The sequence below is a fragment of the Helianthus annuus genome, chromosome 6 (assembly GCF_002127325.2).
Source record: "Helianthus annuus cultivar XRQ/B chromosome 6, HanXRQr2.0-SUNRISE, whole genome shotgun sequence".
Classification (NCBI taxonomy): Eukaryota; Viridiplantae; Streptophyta; class Magnoliopsida; order Asterales; family Asteraceae; genus Helianthus; species Helianthus annuus.
The window spans coordinates 58,305,437-58,324,567 of record NC_035438.2 but is presented as its reverse complement, the minus strand read 5'-3'; the positions used below and the strand labels follow the sequence as shown (position 1 = coordinate 58,324,567).

At 39.7% G+C, this 19,131-nt stretch overlaps 1 long non-coding RNA gene and 1 other non-coding gene across 4 annotated transcripts; both read right to left on the bottom strand.

The window, feature by feature from the left end:
• Positions 1–1,220: 1,220 nt before the first annotated feature.
• LOC110864091 lies at positions 1,221–9,268 on the bottom strand. 3 transcript variants are annotated; one of them, XR_002549612.2, is made up of 4 exons: positions 9,131–9,268; positions 8,583–8,648; positions 1,997–2,062; positions 1,221–1,364 (listed from the first exon to the last, which is right to left on the bottom strand). It is a non-coding gene; the product is annotated as an uncharacterized LOC110864091 (long non-coding RNA). The 3 variants fall into 3 exon arrangements; XR_002549613.2 differs by lacking the exons at positions 8,583–8,648; positions 9,131–9,268 and adding an exon at positions 2,545–2,682; XR_002549614.2 differs by lacking the exons at positions 1,221–1,364; positions 1,997–2,062 and adding an exon at positions 7,807–7,950.
• Positions 9,269–17,673: 8,405 nt separating this feature from the next.
• LOC118480111 lies at positions 17,674–17,780 on the bottom strand. The gene has a single exon (XR_004861747.1). It is a non-coding gene; the product is annotated as a small nucleolar RNA R71 (small nucleolar RNA).
• Between the last annotated feature and the right edge of the window lie 1,351 nt (positions 17,781–19,131).

Sequence of the window (19,131 nt, the reverse complement as noted above, 5' to 3'; positions counted from 1 at the left end):
AACTCTTTTGGGCTAGGCCCACTTATGCTCATGCGAGGCACGAAGACTCAGGGACTGTATTGTCCTACTACAAGGTTTTATAACACGAAGTTTTCAATTGATATGTAGAGAAAATTGGTTTTGATACGTTTTCTCAACAACTTTTAAACCAGTGAACAAAAAGATTTGTTTAAAATCTTTTTCAAACAAACTATGAACTCGCTCAACTTTATGTTGATTTTTCGCATGTTCTTTTTCAGGTTGCATTTTCAAAAGTATGAAACGGTTGGAATAGGAGAACCCATGGGAATTCGAGTACTTAGCGGGCGTTCACTTTCTAGAAGTCTTAGCTTATTTGCTTCCGCTGTGCAATGAAGATACCAGTCCGATCACGTCAACTTTGATTTATCGAGGTGTGACATCTTTCTTCTTTTGAAACTACAAGAACTGTCACAAATAAATTGCATTTTGGTTTTGGTGTGGTTTTTTGCTGTTCGTGTGTTGAAGTGGGTTTGTGGATGTTGGAGACAAAGATCGACGCCGTGTGGGTGGATGCTATTTGTCTATTATCTTCATATCATCATCGAGTCCAAAATAACATTTACACCGGGATCGGTTTCTTCTCCTCATCCAAACCTTCTTCAAGAACAAAGAAGACAAAATGGCATATGGTGTCATCAGTCTCTTTTTCTTGAAATTTGTCCATCTCATGCAGCAAAAACTTACTCCCCTCACCTAACAAACCATTCAGCGAAACTTCATGTAGAACATTACTGGGTATCCAAGAAACGATGTTTGCCATCGTTGATTTTTCTAACTTTTTGGCGTTTTACAGTGAGTGGTATTTAGGAACCATTGTGATTGTTTTTTGGTGTGATCAAGGGAAGGTGCTGAGACGTTTCTCTTTATAGGATGTTTTTGGCGCGTAGTTTAGGCGGGATATTATTATAACAATAAATGCAATTAATAAAGTATCCCGTTTTGCTCAGCTTTATCTGTTAAGTCTATAACACATCCCATCTTTCAAGCTTGGCGTTTATATTTTATGGCGTTTTACGTTTTATGGCGTTTTTTTAGGCTAAGACCTTAACTAAAACACAGAAAAAACTACGCACTAATAAAATTGGCGTTTTGTATGTAACACTCTACTTAAAACAAGTCATATTTTAACCAACTAGATAAGAAAGACCATAGTCATTTAAAACGTTTAGTACATAAGTATTTGAAAACTACTACTAAACTTTAAGGACACATAAGTAATTCTTTCATTACAAAAGTTTTCACAAAATGAACTCCTAAAACAAAAGTGAAGATCATCTTCTTGAAAGTGTTCGGTTCATAAGCCTTGAGTTGATCACCATCCGCTTGATTGACTTACTTGGAATCTGGAAATTTAACAAAATACCAAGGTTAGAATCCCTCAAATTTCACATAATTAAATGTGCGTTTAAATCGGGTTCAAAATATGAACCTAAACAAAACTTAACATTTCTAGCCGGTCTCCACCGTAAATTACGGTGGTCACCGTAATTTACGGTGAGAGCTGGATGTTTAAGGTTCTACCGTAAGGCAGTAGAAAGCTGCCGTAATGAATTGGCCTCCACCGTAAATTACGGTGGTACCGTAATTTACGGTGGCTTCTGCATTTTCCTCCTACTTGCTGTTTTGACCCGTTTGTACCGATTCCTGCACTTTTCGGCCATCTAAGTGCAGCACGGAGTATTCCTTCGCAACAAGTACGACCCATTTCGGATCCCTTGCTTCAACACACACGCTCCCATTACCGGTTTGCGTGATTCTACTATTCTTCCCATTACCCCATACCCGGGTTTATGGACTACGGATGAGGTACTTCCGTTACCCGGTTTGTACCCATCAATTATTTACTCGTTTGGGGTTGCCATTATGAAATCCATCATTTTAGACAACCAAACCAACACGATTCTAAATTGTTTAAACTAGCAACCAATAATAAGAAATCTATATCATCATCATTATAGTAGCGTCAACTACGTACCTTAAAGCTTTCCCTTTAAGCGAGCGTCCGTACCGGCTTGACTCCCCGACGCCTCACTCGTATTGCCTAAAAAACATACAAGCCAATTATCATTAGAACCATTCGGCTCATAACTAAGCTTGTTACTTTACCAACACCACATTAGTGTCGATTAGTGTCTTCTAGGCATTTTATCAAACATCTTGTGTGCATGTTTCCTTACAATTTGTAACTAAGCTTAACATTCATCATTTAACCATGATAAACATCAACATAGGCAATTTTGCTAAATCATTACACCAAATATCTCTGAATTTTGTTCATAAAGCTTGAATTACTCTAGGACACATCCAAATCCTAATGTTTCATACCTTTCTACAAAACCCACATATCACCTCTAATGGTGATCATGAATTTTGCAATAATTAAACCAAATTTCAGCAAGGAATCTACTAGAGTTCATCCTTATACACTATTTCAATTAAAACAAACATCATGCATGACCAGATTTGAATCCTATGATTTTATCCAAAATCTAAGGTAGAACCAAGTCATGAAATTTTACATACCTTACGATCCCTTAGTCAAGGTGATCACAAATCTATATTCAGATTTCAATTTGGACTCGATTTGCACCTTCAATTGATGAATTTTGGTGAATTTTAGGGTTTGAGGGAAATCCCCTCTTGTTTCCTGGTTCTGGTCGATCAAACACACACTTAGGTGTGTGTTTGGTGTGTTATTTTACTAGTAATAAATTAAGTTCCAGAATTGACACATTTGGTCCCTCAATTTAACTTGGGTTATAAAACAAGGGTTTTTGGTCATGTTATGTTAAGACCTCTACTAACTAGGTTATCTTTCCTAGTCTTTTACCTTAACTTACTACTAGTATTATTTTTTTTATTAAAGTATAGCATTAATATTTTTCGGGGTGTTACAAGTCCACCCCCCTTAAAGAGGGTTTCGTCCCCGAAACCTGTTTATGTATATGACAGAAGTTCTTATACGTACCGAAAAGTGTAGGGTGTAGTCGTTTCATTTCCTCTTCAGACTCCCAAGTGGTGTCCGATCCTCTTCGGTGTTCCCATTTGACTTTTACTTGATAGACCATCTTGTTCCTTAAGCTTTTCACCTTACGGTCTAGAATCGCAATAGGTTTCACCGCATAGTTGAGACTATTATCTATCTCGATGTCGTCATAACGAATATACGCGGTTTCGTCAGCTAGACATTTCCGGAGATGTGATACATGGAACGTACTATGTATCCCACTCAATTCTGGGGGCAATTCAAGACGGTAAGCCACCCTACCGACTCGCTCGATGATTTTGAAGGGCCCGATAAACCTTGGGCTTAACTTCCCCCTTTTTCTAAACCGGATTATTCCTTTCCATGGTGATACCTTCAACATAACCTTATCACCAACTTGGAACTCAATCGGTCTTTTTCGTTTGTCCGCATACGCCTTTTGTCGATTTTGGGCCGCCCTTAGGTGGGCTCGGACTACATCGATCTTTTGGTTCGTGAGTCCGATTACATCTTTATGTTCAAGTTCACGCGGACCAACCTCACCCCAACATACCGGAGTTCGACACTTCCTTCCGTATAGCAATTCATACGGAGCCATGCCGATGCTTGCGTGGTAACTGTTATTATATGAGAATTCAACCAACGGTAGGTGAATATCCCAACTACCCCCGAAGTCAATTATGCACGCCCGTAACATATCTCCCAACGTTTGTATTGTTCTTTCACTTTGACCATCCGTTTGAGGATGGTACGCGGTGCTAAGAAACAATTTGGTTCCCATTTGTTTTTGGAAATCGCGCCAAAAATTTGAAGTGAACCGGGTATCCCTATCGGACACGATGGATATCGGCACTCCGTGGCGTGCTATTATCTCATTAGTGTACACTTCTGACATCTTCTCTGACGTATAAGTTTCTCGGATAGGGATGAAATGGGCACTTTTGGTTAGTCTATCCACAACTACCCAAATGGCATCGAAACCACGGCTAGTTCTGGGCAGCTTGGTTAGCAGGTCCATTGTAATTTCTTCCCACTTCCAAACCGGAATATCTAATGGTTGCAACTTGCCGTAAGGTTTTTGATGCTCCGCTTTGACTTGTAAGCAAGTCAAACATTTCTCCACGTATTTAGCCACATCCCTTTTCATCCCCGGCCACCAATAGTTTTGCTTCAAGTCCCTATACATCTTAGTTGCCCCGGGATGGATCGAATAGCGAGACTTATGTGCCTCGTCAAGCAAAAGACTCTTAACACCACATGTGTTTGGGACCCAAATCCGATCATTTCGGCATTTCATCCCATTACTTCCTTCCGTAAGGTCTTTTACCATCCCTTTTATGCGTTCTTTCTTCCAATTTTCTTCCCTTAACGCTTCGGTTTGGGCTTCTCGAATTCGGTCGAGCAGGCCTGAAGTTACTACTAACTGCATAGATCGTATTCGTATTGGAACGCATTCGTCCTTTCGGCTAAGGGCATCCGCCACCACATTAGCCTTTCCGGGGTGGTAGTGGATCTCGCAGTCGTAGTCCTTCACCACTTCTAACCAGCGTCTCTGCCTCATATTTAACTCTTTTTGATCGAAAAAGTACTTCAAACTTTTATGGTCAGTGAAAATAGTACTTTTCACACCATACAAGTAATGCCTCCAGATTTTTAAGGCAAAGACCACGGCTGCCAACTCGAGATCATGAGTTGGGTACTTTGTTTCATGCGGCTTAAGTTGCCTAGAGGCGTAGGCGATCACCCTTCCCCTTTGCATTAGTACGCACCCAAGGCCTAGGTGCGATGCATCCGAGTAAACTACCATATCCTCCGTACCATCCGGTAAAGTCAACACCGGTGCACAGGTTAATTTTTTCTTTAATGTCTGAAATGCCTTTTCTTGGTCGCTTCCCCAGACGAACTTCTCATTCTTGCGGGTCAATTTGGTCAACGGCGTTGCGATCTTGGAGAAATCCTGAATGAATCTCCGATAGTAACCTGCCAACCCCAAGAAACTCCTAATCTCGGATGGATTCTTTGGAGGGTTCCATTTTGACACCGCTTCCACCTTCGACGGATCCACCAATATTCCTTTGGCACTTATGACGTGCCCTAGGAATTGCACCTCTCGTAACCAGAAGGCGCATTTTGAGAATTTAGCATACAATCTTTCCCGCCTTAATACTTCCAATACTTCCCGTAAATGGTCAGCGTGCTCCGCCTCGTTTCTTGAATAAACGAGGATGTCGTCTATGAAAACAATCACCGATCTATCGAGCATCGGCTTGCATACCCGGTTCATGAGATCCATGAAGGCCGCGGGCGCATTCGTTAATCCGAACGACATTACGAGAAACTCGAAGTGTCCGTATCGTGTCCGGAATGCCGTTTTTGGTACATCACTCTCCTTCACCCTCAATTGGTGGTAACCCGATCTCAAATCGATTTTTGAAAACCAGCTAGCGCCTTGTAATTGATCGAATAAATCGTCAATTCTCGGGAGTGGGTATCGATTCTTTACCGTGAGTTTGTTTAACTCCCGGTAATCAATACACATCCGCATGCTCCCGTCTTTCTTCTTTACAAATAGCACGGGAGCCCCCCAAGGAGACACGCTAGGCCGGATGAATCCCTTCTCTAGTAAATCTTGCAACTGAGACATTAACTCTTGCAGTTCTGAAGGTGCCAACCTATACGGTGCCTTAGCAACCGGTTTAGCACCCGGGGTTAGTTCAATCCCGAACTCTATTTCTCGCTCTGGTGGTATTCCCGGGAGATCCTCGGGAAAGACATCTTTAAAATCACGCACCACAGGTACGTCTTCAATTTTGGGCATTTCTTTTTCGACGTCCCGCACATAAGTTAGATATGCCTTACACCCGTGTAATATACACTTGCGGGCTTCTACTATTGAGCATATCACGGGATTACAAGCCTTCTCCCCATAAATGATGACACGCCTTCCGCTCGGAGACGTTAGGTGTATCTCCTTACGTAAGCATATCACCTTAGCATGGTAGCGGGATAGCCAATCCATTCCGACGACCACTTGAAATTCACCCATGGACATGGGTATTAAATCAATGGAGTATTCCTCATCATCGATATTCAATTTGCATTCCCGACATACATCACAAACAAGAAAACATTTGTTATTACCTACTTCTACTTCCATTGGCATAGGTAATTTTGTTAATGTAAACATGGGGTTTTGAATAAATCTATGTGAAACAAAAGACTTATTCGCACCTGTATCAAATAAAACACGTGCGGGGATCGAATTTATAGTAAATATACCTGTAACCACGTCGGGTTCCATTTTTGCTTCCGCAGCAGTGATTTGGAACGACCTTGCCTTAGCCTTTGGGGTCTCATCCCTAGAGTCGGCACTCTCCTTCTTTCCCACCAATTCCGGACATTCTGACTTTTTATGACCCGGTTGGTAACATTTATAGCACACCGTTACTTTGTCGGGGCAATTTGCAACCCCATGCCCTATCTTGCCACATGCCACGCAAGGTTTGTTCTTGAAATAGCATTCACCTTTATGAGTGCGTCCACATGTTTTGCAACTCGGAGATCCTCCTTTTGCACTTCCTTTCTTCGAAGATTCAGCTACCTTCGGCTTCTTTGTGGGACTCGGGTTTTCATCCAAGGCCCTCCTTTCACCTCTTTCAACTTGCCTTTTCAGTTCAATCTCGCGTTCCCGCGCCGCATTGATTATATCGGTAAGGCTTTCATAATGTGAGGGAGTCATGAACTCCCTATATTCAGCCCTAAGCAAGGTGTGATAATAATAAATTTTCTGTTCTTCAGTTTTGACCAAGTCATCACAAAACTTGAGCTTATCCATGAACATTCCCGTAATCTTATCGACGGTTTCACCCTTTTGCCTCAATTGCATGAATTCTTCCTTTATCTTATTTATCACCGCCTTGGGGCTGTGATGTTTGAGGAATGGTACTTTGAAAGCTTCCCAAGTCATCGCCCTTATTGTTTCAACACCCCTTTCGTTTTTGAGGTTGTCCCACCAATCCTTGGCTTGGCCTCTAAGTTGGCCAGTTCCATACGCCACGAAGTCACTTTCATCACAATGCGTTCGTTCGAAAACACCTTCAATATCGCTTATCCACCTTTGACAAGCAATTGGATCTACCTCTCCATTGAAAACCGGGGGCTTGCACGCCATAAACTTGTTGTAAGAACAACCCTTCTTTTCCTTAGCCTTGCCCCTATCACTGGTAAGATCTTCTCTTAGTTCACCAATTCTTTCTTCCATAGTCGAAAGTAAGGTGTTTTGCATTCTTTCCACAAATCTTGGTAGACTGACTTCGATGGCCCTACCAACTTCCTCGGCAATCTTCTCTTTCAACTCGTCGGTAGTGAGGGATAGAACATTGTTACTAGCACCTCCCGACATCTTCTTACTGAAATGTTAAAATGATCCGTTAAATAATCTTGTTCAATCGCTCTCATGCTCTTACATGAGACTTCGTACTTATTTTCCGGCCAAGTATATAACTTTGCCTTATCATCTATACTAAGTGTACTTCCCGGGTTCGAGTATATCACTATACTCCTCCCATACACAATAAATCGTTACCCTTTTTAATCTTTTTAAATTTAATTTACTTTAAGTAAATTCTTACCGGATGTTGATCAAGCCTTGAACCGAACACAATTCTCTTTAACCTTAGCTCTGAATACCAACATGTAACACTCTACTTAAAACAAGTCATATTTTAACCAACTAGATAAGAAAGACCATAGTCATTTAAAACGTTTAGTACATAAGTATTTGAAAACTACTACTAAACTTTAAGGACACATAAGTAATTCTTTCATTACAAAAGTTTTCACAAAATGAACTCCTAAAACAAAAGTGAAGATCATCTTCTTGAAAGTGTTCGGTTCATAAGCCTTGAGTTGATCACCATCCGCTTGATTGACTTACTTGGAATCTGGAAATTTAACAAAATACCAAGGTTAGAATCCCTCAAATTTCACATAATTAAATGTGCGTTTAAATCGGGTTCAAAATATGAACCTAAACAAAACTTAACATTTCTAGCCGGTCTCCACCGTAAATTACGGTGGTCACCGTAATTTACGGTGAGAGCTGGATGTTTAAGGTTCTACCGTAAGGCAGTAGAAAGCTGCCGTAATGAATTGGCCTCCACCGTAAATTACGGTGGTACCGTAATTTACGGTGGCTTCTGCATTTTCCTCCTACTTGCTGTTTTGACCCGTTTGTACCGATTCCTGCACTTTTCGGCCATCTAAGTGCAGCACGGAGTATTCCTTCGCAACAAGTACGACCCATTTCGGATCCCTTGCTTCAACACACACGCTCCCATTACCGGTTTGCGTGATTCTACTATTCTTCCCATTACCCCATACCCGGGTTTATGGACTACGGATGAGGTACTTCCGTTACCCGGTTTGTACCCATCAATTATTTACTCGTTTGGGGTTGCCATTATGAAATCCATCATTTTAGACAACCAAACCAACACGATTCTAAATTGTTTAAACTAGCAACCAATAATAAGAAATCTATATCATCATCATTATAGTAGCGTCAACTACGTACCTTAAAGCTTTCCCTTTAAGCGAGCGTCCGTACCGGCTTGACTCCCCGACGCCTCACTCGTATTGCCTAAAAAACATACAAGCCAATTATCATTAGAACCATTCGGCTCATAACTAAGCTTGTTACTTTACCAACACCACATTAGTGTCGATTAGTGTCTTCTAGGCATTTTATCAAACATCTTGTGTGCATGTTTCCTTACAATTTGTAACTAAGCTTAACATTCATCATTTAACCATGATAAACATCAACATAGGCAATTTTGCTAAATCATTACACCAAATATCTCTGAATTTTGTTCATAAAGCTTGAATTACTCTAGGACACATCCAAATCCTAATGTTTCATACCTTTCTACAAAACCCACATATCACCTCTAATGGTGATCATGAATTTTGCAATAATTAAACCAAATTTCAGCAAGGAATCTACTAGAGTTCATCCTTATACACTATTTCAATTAAAACAAACATCATGCATGACCAGATTTGAATCCTATGATTTTATCCAAAATCTAAGGTAGAACCAAGTCATGAAATTTTACATACCTTACGATCCCTTAGTCAAGGTGATCACAAATCTATATTCAGATTTCAATTTGGACTCGATTTGCACCTTCAATTGATGAATTTTGGTGAATTTTAGGGTTTGAGGGAAATCCCCTCTTGTTTCCTGGTTCTGGTCGATCAAACACACACTTAGGTGTGTGTTTGGTGTGTTATTTTACTAGTAATAAATTAAGTTCCAGAATTGACACATTTGGTCCCTCAATTTAACTTGGGTTATAAAACAAGGGTTTTTGGTCATGTTCTGTTAAGACCTCTACTAACTAGGTTATCTTTCCTAGTCTTTTACCTTAACTTACTACTAGTATTATTTTTTTTTATTAAAGTATAGCATTAATATTTTTCGGGGTGTTACAAGTCCACCCCCCTTAAAGAGGGTTTCGTCCCCGAAACCTGTTTATGTATATGACAGAAGTTCTTATACGTACCGAAAAGTGTAGGGTGTAGTCGTTTCATTTCCTCTTCAGACTCCCAAGTGGTGTCCGATCCTCTTCGGTGTTCCCATTTGACTTTTACTTGATAGACCATCTTGTTCCTTAAGCTTTTCACCTTACGGTCTAGAATCGCAATAGGTTTCACCGCATAGTTGAGACTATTATCTATCTCGATGTCGTCATAACGAATATACGCGGTTTCGTCAGCTAGACATTTCCGGAGATGTGATACATGGAACGTACTATGTATCCCACTCAATTCTGGGGGCAATTCAAGACGGTAAGCCACCCTACCGACTCGCTCGATGATTTTGAAGGGCCCGATAAACCTTGGGCTTAACTTCCCCCATTTTCTAAACCGGATTATTCCTTTCCATGGTGATACCTTCAACATAACCTTATCACCAACTTGGAACTCAATCGGTCTTTTTCGTTTGTCCGCATATGCCTTTTGTCGATTTTGGGCCGCCCTTAGGTGCGCTCGGACTACATCGATCTTTTGGTTCGTGAGTCCGATTACATCTTTATGTTCAAGTTCACGCGGACCAACCTCACCCCAACATACCGGAGTTCGACACTTCCTTCCGTATAGCAATTCATACGGAGCCATGCCGATGCTTGCGTGGTAACTGTTATTATATGAGAATTCAACCAACGGTAGGTGAATATCCCAACTACCCCCGAAGTCAATTATGCACGCCCGTAACATATCTCCCAACGTTTGTATTGTTCTTTCACTTTGACCATCCGTTTGAGGATGGTACGCGGTGCTAAGAAACAATTTGGTTCCCATTTGTTTTTGGAAATCGCGCCAAAAATTTGAAGTGAACCGGGTATCCCTATCGGACACGATGGATATCGGCACTCCGTGGCGTGCTATTATCTCATTAGTGTACACTTCTGACATCTTCTCTGACGTATAAGTTTCTCGGATAGGGATGAAATGGGCACTTTTGGTTAGTCTATCCACAACTACCCAAATGGCATCGAAACCACGGCTAGTTCTGGGCAGCTTGGTTAGCAGGTCCATTGTAATTTCTTCCCACTTCCAAACCGGAATATCTAATGGTTGCAACTTGCCGTAAGGTTTTTGATGCTCCGCTTTGACTTGTAAGCAAGTCAAACATTTCTCCACGTATTTAGCCACATCCCTTTTCATCCCCGGCCACCAATAGTTTTGCTTCAAGTCCCTATACATCTTAGTTGCCCCGGGATGGATCGAATAGCGAGACTTATGTGCCTCGTCAAGCAAAAGACTCTTAACACCACATGTGTTTGGGACCCAAATCCGATCATTTCGGCATTTCATCCCATTACTTCCTTCCGTAAGGTCTTTTACCATCCCTTTTATGCGTTCTTTCTTCCAATTTTCTTCCCTTAACGCTTCGGTTTGGGCTTCTCGAATTCGGTCGAGCAGGCCTGAAGTTACTACTAACTGCATAGATCGTATTCGTATTGGAACGCATTCGTCCTTTCGGCTAAGGGCATCCGCCACCACATTAGCCTTTCCGGGGTGGTAGTGGATCTCGCAGTCGTAGTCCTTCACCACTTCTAACCAGCGTCTCTGCCTCATATTTAACTCTTTTTGATCGAAAAAGTACTTCAAACTTTTATGGTCAGTGAAAATAGTACTTTTCACACCATACAAGTAATGCCTCCAGATTTTTAAGGCAAAGACCACGGCTGCCAACTCGAGATCATGAGTTGGGTACTTTGTTTCATGCGGCTTAAGTTGCCTAGAGGCGTAGGCGATCACCCTTCCCCTTTGCATTAGTACGCACCCAAGGCCTAGGTGCGATGCATCCGAGTAAACTACCATATCCTCCGTACCATCCGGTAAAGTCAACACCGGTGCACAGGTTAATTTTTTCTTTAATGTCTGAAATGCCTTTTCTTGGTCGCTTCCCCAGACGAACTTCTCATTCTTGCGGGTCAATTTGGTCAACGGCGTTGCGATCTTGGAGAAATCCTGAATGAATCTCCGATAGTAACCTGCCAACCCCAAGAAACTCCTAATCTCGGATGGATTCTTTGGAGGGTTCCATTTTGACACCGCTTCCACCTTCGACGGATCCACCAATATTCCTTTGGCACTTATGACGTGCCCTAGGAATTGCACCTCTCGTAACCAGAAGGCGCATTTTGAGAATTTAGCATACAATCTTTCCCGCCTTAATACTTCCAATACTTCCCGTAAATGGTCAGCGTGCTCCGCCTCGTTTCTTGAATAAACGAGGATGGTTCTCATCTACGGCCGTGTTTATAATGCACACATCTACTTGTAAAAAAAAATCGCGGCGAACGGCGCTCCGTGGGGTGTAGTTCTCGCGGTTCTTACAACTCGGGGTGGTTCTCATTCTAGCAGCCCCCTATATATATATAGGGAAAGTTCTATGCAGAACACTAAATATTGCGAGAACACGCAGAACAAAATGAATCACTCATTTTTTCAATCCTAAAAACCTAAAAAGTAAATGAAAATGTGATAAATGTAAGATTTATTGTTTCTCACACTAGAATTTAAAACAAAATATGAAAAATCTTCAGTTTTTAAATAACCTACACAATGTAGGTTATGTGTAGGCTAAATTACCTACATGCATGTAGACTATGTGTAGGGAAAAATATATGATTTTTTATGTATATATAATACACATATGAATGTAAGAAACATAAAATTTAAGAAATATAACTTAAATCCCAAATTTTAGTGATTTAGGGTTGTTCTTTTTGTTCTCGCCATAATTAGTGTTCTGTAACGATCCTTATCTATATATGTGTGTGTATATATATATATATATATATAGAGCGAGAGAGAGTGAAGAGAGAGAAAAACGGGAACAGGAGAAAACGCCTAAAAGTGAGAAAATGGTGAGAATGGATCCTGGCCGAACACGTGGCGCGCGATATATTTAAGGCGGAAAGGCTTTTTTTGTCCTTTTATCTTCTTTTCCAATGCGTTTCTCACAACACCGCTTCATTTTTGGCGTTTAGGATTTTTTTGGCGTGTAGTTAGAAACAATAACTATCTGGCGTTTTATTGTTTTTTTAGATATGCCTTGATGAATTAATCGTTTTTCTGTTACATAGTAAATATTTGGCATTTATAGCGTTCCCAAATTCATTAAAATCAATTAATAATTCGAACATCTTGGCCTCCATTGCATTCCAAATTCATTATATACCTTTAATTATTCAAACTTTTACATTTTTTTTGGCATTTTTGTTGATCTGACCAGTTGAATTAATCCCTTATATCTTATAAAGGTAAATATCTTGGCATTCATGGCGTTCTTAAATTCATTATAATTCATTAATAATACAAAAGATTACAACTAAGACCAAATCAAACTAAAACTAATAGTCTTCTGTGGATGGTATTACTTTAGAGAAGTACCCATCACTTTGTTTATCACTTTCTTCAGACTCATCATCATCATGTGCATTGGCATATAACACCATAATCTCGTTTCGTCTTTGTTGCATCCTATATTTAATATCATCACAACCCTGGATCTTGCATCGTTCGAAGGTGCTAAATGTCACACCCCAACCGATGGCGGAAACATCGGAGTGAGACGTAGATAGATTGCTCATTACACATAACACTAGAATTCGCGACAAGTATTTAGATAACAAATTTTATTTTATTACTATAAGGATTCGATTACAATATGGAAAGGAAAATACAATTACAACAACTTGAAATAAAAGAATTACATAAGTATACAAAATTTAAAATGAGTATCTAGGCATCCTACTATGTTCCATGCATCATCAACATCATCGTTAAACCTGTAACATGTTTAAAATAAAGTGTCAATGCGAAAGCATTGGCGAGTACACAAGGTTTGTATAAATATAGCGTAAGTATACAAGCATTTTCTCGAATCCACATGACAATTTGTAAACCAGGTAACTAGCATGCATCGCAATATGTCAAACCCAAGTGTCCACTAGTATTTAGCATCCCTCACCACAAAAGTGACGAGACCGTTTAGAATGAATAAAGACTTAACAAGACCCCGACAGCGGCGTGCTACTCCTATAGTGCTATATATGTTAAGTTGGGGCTTAGCAAAGTTAATGACATAAAGCATGTATAATCTAGCATGAACCTAAGTAAACAAGTAGAATGTATATAGGATTGAGGAATTAAAGCATGTTTAAGTGTGTGATAGTCAGTGGCGGACCCAAGAATTTTTCTATGGGGGTGCGGAACATTTTTAAAAATTTTAGGCCCCAAGGTATATAAGTAAAAAATCGGTTCGTATCGGGTCGGGTCGGGTCATGTAAAACAAAAGAACATCAAACTAAATTTATATAATCATAAAAAACATGTCAAACCTTGTTACAAACATAATTAAAACGTCACCCTACGGGTTTTCATTTTTTGAAATCTATCCAAAACATAATATATCAACTATTCAAGCCCTAGAAATCATAATGTAAATAACCCTAAAAATCATCTAAACAACATATACACCATAAAAAGAAAAAGCCAAACATTCTTCACTAACAAATATAACCAACCAGATCTACTGTGTGGTGTATGCGACTATAATAAAAGGCAAAATATCATCACTAACAAAATATATCCCACCATATAACATAATGAAAAACAAAATGAAGCACATGTCTACTGTCATGGTTAGTATGCGGCTAATATCAACCAAAAAATCAACCAAAATTCATCAAAAATAACAAAGAAATTTACCCGTGTTCGATCGGCGGTGGTATGGTGGCTGATTACGATGGTATGCGGCTGCTGACTGTTCACTGTTGTCGCTGATGTTCTGATCGTTGGCGTGCAGGGAGGATAGAGAGAGCGGGAGAGAATATGTAGTAAGGGTTTTGGGCTTATTTATTTTATTTTAGTTTGAAATATTGTTAATTTGTTGGGTTTGTTTATTGGGCTAAGACTTAGTAGTGGGCTAGTTAAAGGTTTGGGTATTTGAGTTTAGTTATATAGGTATTAAAAATTATATAATTTACGTAGTATTTTTTATTAAATTTGAGTTTACTAAAAAAAATTTAAAATATAAATTGATAACACTTTTTACCTAAGGGGTGCAGAGGAAAAATTCCGAGAGGTGCGGACAGAAATTCCAAGGGGTGCGGACGAAAAATTCCAAGGGGTGCGAACAGGATTGTCGACGGAACTTAGCACTAATTTTTTTTTACCCGGGGGTGCGCCCGCCCACCTTCACTATGTCTTAAGTCCACCCCTGGTGATAGTGAAGTTTGTATATTAACATGTTACAACGCAAAGTGTTTTAAAAGTAAAACGGGTCAAGTGTACTCACAATTTTGCTAGGTCTTCCAATTATCCAAGTATTGACGAGTTTAATAAGATTAGGAGGTCGAATGGGTTCGGGTTGAAGTTTAAGGAATGATTAGAGTCTAAATTCGGGATTTAAAAGTATCGCAAAAGTAAATATACAAGAAAGTAATCACTTAGACTTAGCACTCGTTCTTGACACTATGAAAACCCATGGGGTTTCGAATGATTTCATGAGTTTAATCCCATTAGAATCGTAACGAGGAACTAAGCACTTAGGTGATGTAACTTAATAACTTGATAAATAACCATTAGATTATCTTCAAGGGTTCGGTTTTCATGGATATTATATATTTTATATAGTATTTATAAGTTTAGTCCAACAATGTTACAAGTATTATCATAGAAGCCATGCATAGAGGTAGGAGGATAAATCTTCCATTTTAAAACCTCTTTTGTATTCACTAATGCACAAGTTGTCATAAGACAACAAGGATGGTCATGAATGGACAATAAAGAAATGAAATATACATACTAACTAAGAGAAATCATCAAGTGATGTGTGGATTGTAAGTAGGATAGCCCAAGCTACCCAAATAATCACACATACACAAGTTCAAGACTTGTTCATCACTTATGGGGTAAAACCCTTTTAAAAACAGAAAGTTTAGAGGATTAAAACATCTGGATTTGTATGTTACAACCTTGTTTTTAATCATACATAATCATAGTCTTGATTAGTGGCATAAGGATATAGGAATGTATGAAGAAAACATAAGCTTAAAGGATGTTTAACAAAGTTTTCTTCCAAAACAGAAAATTGGACCTCAAAAATGTGATGTTTCACCTTGGATTTCCATGGAAAACTTTGTGAGAACAATACTAGAGGTGTTCCATACTTTTTAGAGGAAGAAGAAGTGAAAAAGGATGAAAGAAAGTGAAGAAAAGTGATCATTTAGCACTTAGAATAAACTGCCAAGAACTTGCCCTTCCAGCTGAAATTAGAGTGTTGTGAGAGTGTAATTGAGTTGGAAAAATGAAAATGAGTGTTGGGAGGCTTGGTTTTATAGTTGAGTTTAGGGTTTGGGGTTGATATGTGCAAGATGCAACATATAAATTACAGCAAAAGAGGCATAAAGCTAACCATTTTTTAATACTAATGTTGGAAAAAGCGTGTTTCTTTCTTCCTTTTGAATTTACAGGATCAAATGAGCTTAAACGAACAAAATGAGCAAATAAGCAGCCAAAACCAGCATAAATATAAAAAGAAGGAATAAACGTGACATGCCCGACCCCTCGGCAACATTCCCAAAGCAAAAACAAGGCAATAGAAGCCTGACCACGGGGTCGTGCCCAGCTGGGCATGGGGCGTGGTCAGGGGATTGCACAAAAGACAAACCTGTAGAAGCTTCCACGCCCACCACGGGGGCGTGCCCAGCTCAGCATGGGGCGTGGTCAACGCAAAGATACGCAGAATCTTGATAAATCTTGATAGTACAGATACGAGTTGACCACACGGCCGTATGGGGCCCTCTACTGACACTTGCAATTAATGAAGGAAGAGAAAAGACTGGCCACGGGGGCGTGCCCGCCGGACACGGGGCCATGGCCAGAGCTCTGTGCAGGCTATAAATAGGGGTGCTTGGTTCACTTGTAAGGCATCCCTTGGCAAACCACTACTCTCCCACTTTGCCACCACTCCACCACCACTACAACACCAACACCCACCACCATCATCCATCTTTAGAGTGTATAGTAGTCTCGGGATCCAAGATTGATTGTAAGGGTTCTTGCCAATCAAAGACCATGTTTGGTTAAGCCTCTTACATCACTTGGTGAAGACAAGTCTTTATTGTATTACTTTTGATTTATAATCTTTCGGCACTTTTTATTTGGGTTAGTATTAATGACTTTAATAACTAGTTTCTTATGTTGAAGGTGAATAAAAACATATCACGCTTCGCACACACCAAGTTTTTGGCGCCGTTGCCGGGGACACAAGGATTTTAAGAAAGTTTAAAATCAACGGCCTAATTATTTTTACTTATTTTTCTATTTTTTAGGTTTTTTCTTAATTTTCAGCTTCTGCAGACTTCAGCATGGGCCGTGCTCGGTCGAACACGGGGCCGTGGCGGTGCACCACGGGGCCGTGCTGAACTCCCCAGTAACTGGGATCCAGAAAACAGATACTGTAACCACGACCACGGGCCGTGGTCAGTGACCATGGGGCCATGGTGAGAGATCTGACCAACACTCTTTTTTGTTTTTATCGCAGGATTTGGGACTCAATCGCAGGGCCTGAAATCTCTACGCGGTGCATGAGCTCCAGTTCCAATAAAGACATACAAGAACCTATAGACGAACCCGAACGCTTTCTAAGAAAAAGATTAAAACCCAAAAATCAAGAGAAGGCTTCGGGGGACCAACTCCCAATGGCGGATCAGCGTACTCTAATGGATTACCTAAGGCCCACAGTCGGTAATATCGGAGCCGCCATCAATGCATCGAATGTTGATGCCAACAACTTCGAACTTCGGTCGCATTTGATTCAAATTCTCTAAAATTCCGCAACCTTCCATGGCCTAGCTGATGACGATCCCCATTTACATATTACCAACTTTTTGGAAATATATGACACTTTCCGGATCAACGGAGCTTCGAACGACGCCATCCACCTCCGAATGTTCCCATTTTCACTAAAAGACCGAGCTAAGGCTTGGCTAAACACCCTCCCAAGTGGTTCGGTAAACACTTGGGATGAACTTGCCCAAAAATTTCTATATAAGTATTTCCCGCCCTCTAAAACCGCTAAATTAATGACTGAAATCAATACATATTCACAAGAGGACGGGGAATCCTTATATGAAACTTGGGAAAGATTCAAGGAGCTATTAAGGAAATGTCCTCATCATGGTCTCGCAGTGTGGCAACAAGTGTCAACTTTCTATAATGGGCTGTTGCCACACACGAGACAAACACTCGACTCAAGCTCCGGGGGACTCCTAGGTAATCGTCGCCCATAGGGGTGTTCATCGAATCGAATATCGAATTTTTGAATTATTCGAATCGAATTGTTCGAATAATTTTTATTTTTTCTTGAATTCGTATTCGATTAAAACCTATCGAATTCGAATCGAATTCTTATTCGAATAAAAAACCCAATTCGTATTCGATTCGTATTCGATTAAAATTTCGAATTCGAATCGAATTCGAATAAATTCGATTTAATTCAGATTCTTTAAAACATGTAAAAAGCTATAAAATGAAACATAAATTTTAAAGCAGCCATAAAACACGATATCACATTAAAAAGTTTCAAATAAAGTACCACAAGTCTAAAATTCAAAACGAGAAGCCGAGAATAATCACTCCACATTATAAGTTAATATTTTTTATGTTTAGAAATCTATTGATAGATTTGTTAATTAGGTTTTACTTATGGGTCATGTAATGGGTTTGGTAATGGGTAATTTTAATACTTGGAAAAAATTAAAAAAGAATTTATAGTATAGCTTAATAAAAGTTATATATTTTTATATATAAAAATAATAAATAAAAATATATAATTTTTATTCGAATTTCGAATCGAATCGAATTTGAAATTATAAATTCGTATTCGATTTACTTGACTCGAATTGAATCGAATTCGAATTAGAATTCTTATAATCGAAACGAATTCTTGATAATCGAATCGAATTTAAACGAATTTCGAATTTTTCGAATTCGAAAGGAATCCTGAACACCCCTAGTCGCCCAAATGAAATTTATAATCAAATTGAGGAAATTGCTCAAAACAATTTTCAATGGCACACCCCCCGAGGCACAAAATCTGTTGCCCCGGGCACCCATAAAGTAGATGAGAGCACCTCTTTACAATCCCAAATCAAAGCCCTATCTTCAAAAATAAAAAAGTTAGAAATGGCAAAAACGACCTCGGTTATGGCTTGTGAAGGGTGTGGTGGGCCACATGCAAATTGGAGTTGTATGAAAGAAATGGATAATCAAACAGAAATGGTAAACTACATTGATAATAGACCTAGGCCGTCGGGTCCCCCAACGGGTACCTTCAACCAAGGATGGCGTAACCACCCTAACCTTGGTTGGAGGGAGCCCGGAAATAGTAGTAACCAACAAAATCAAAATCAACGAACAAACTTTCAACAATAACCAAGAAATGAGTCACAAAATTTCACTCAACAACAACAAGGGGGATGGGAGAGGCTTGAAGACCTTGTCACACCCCACATCTCCGAAATCCAAAAAAGGTA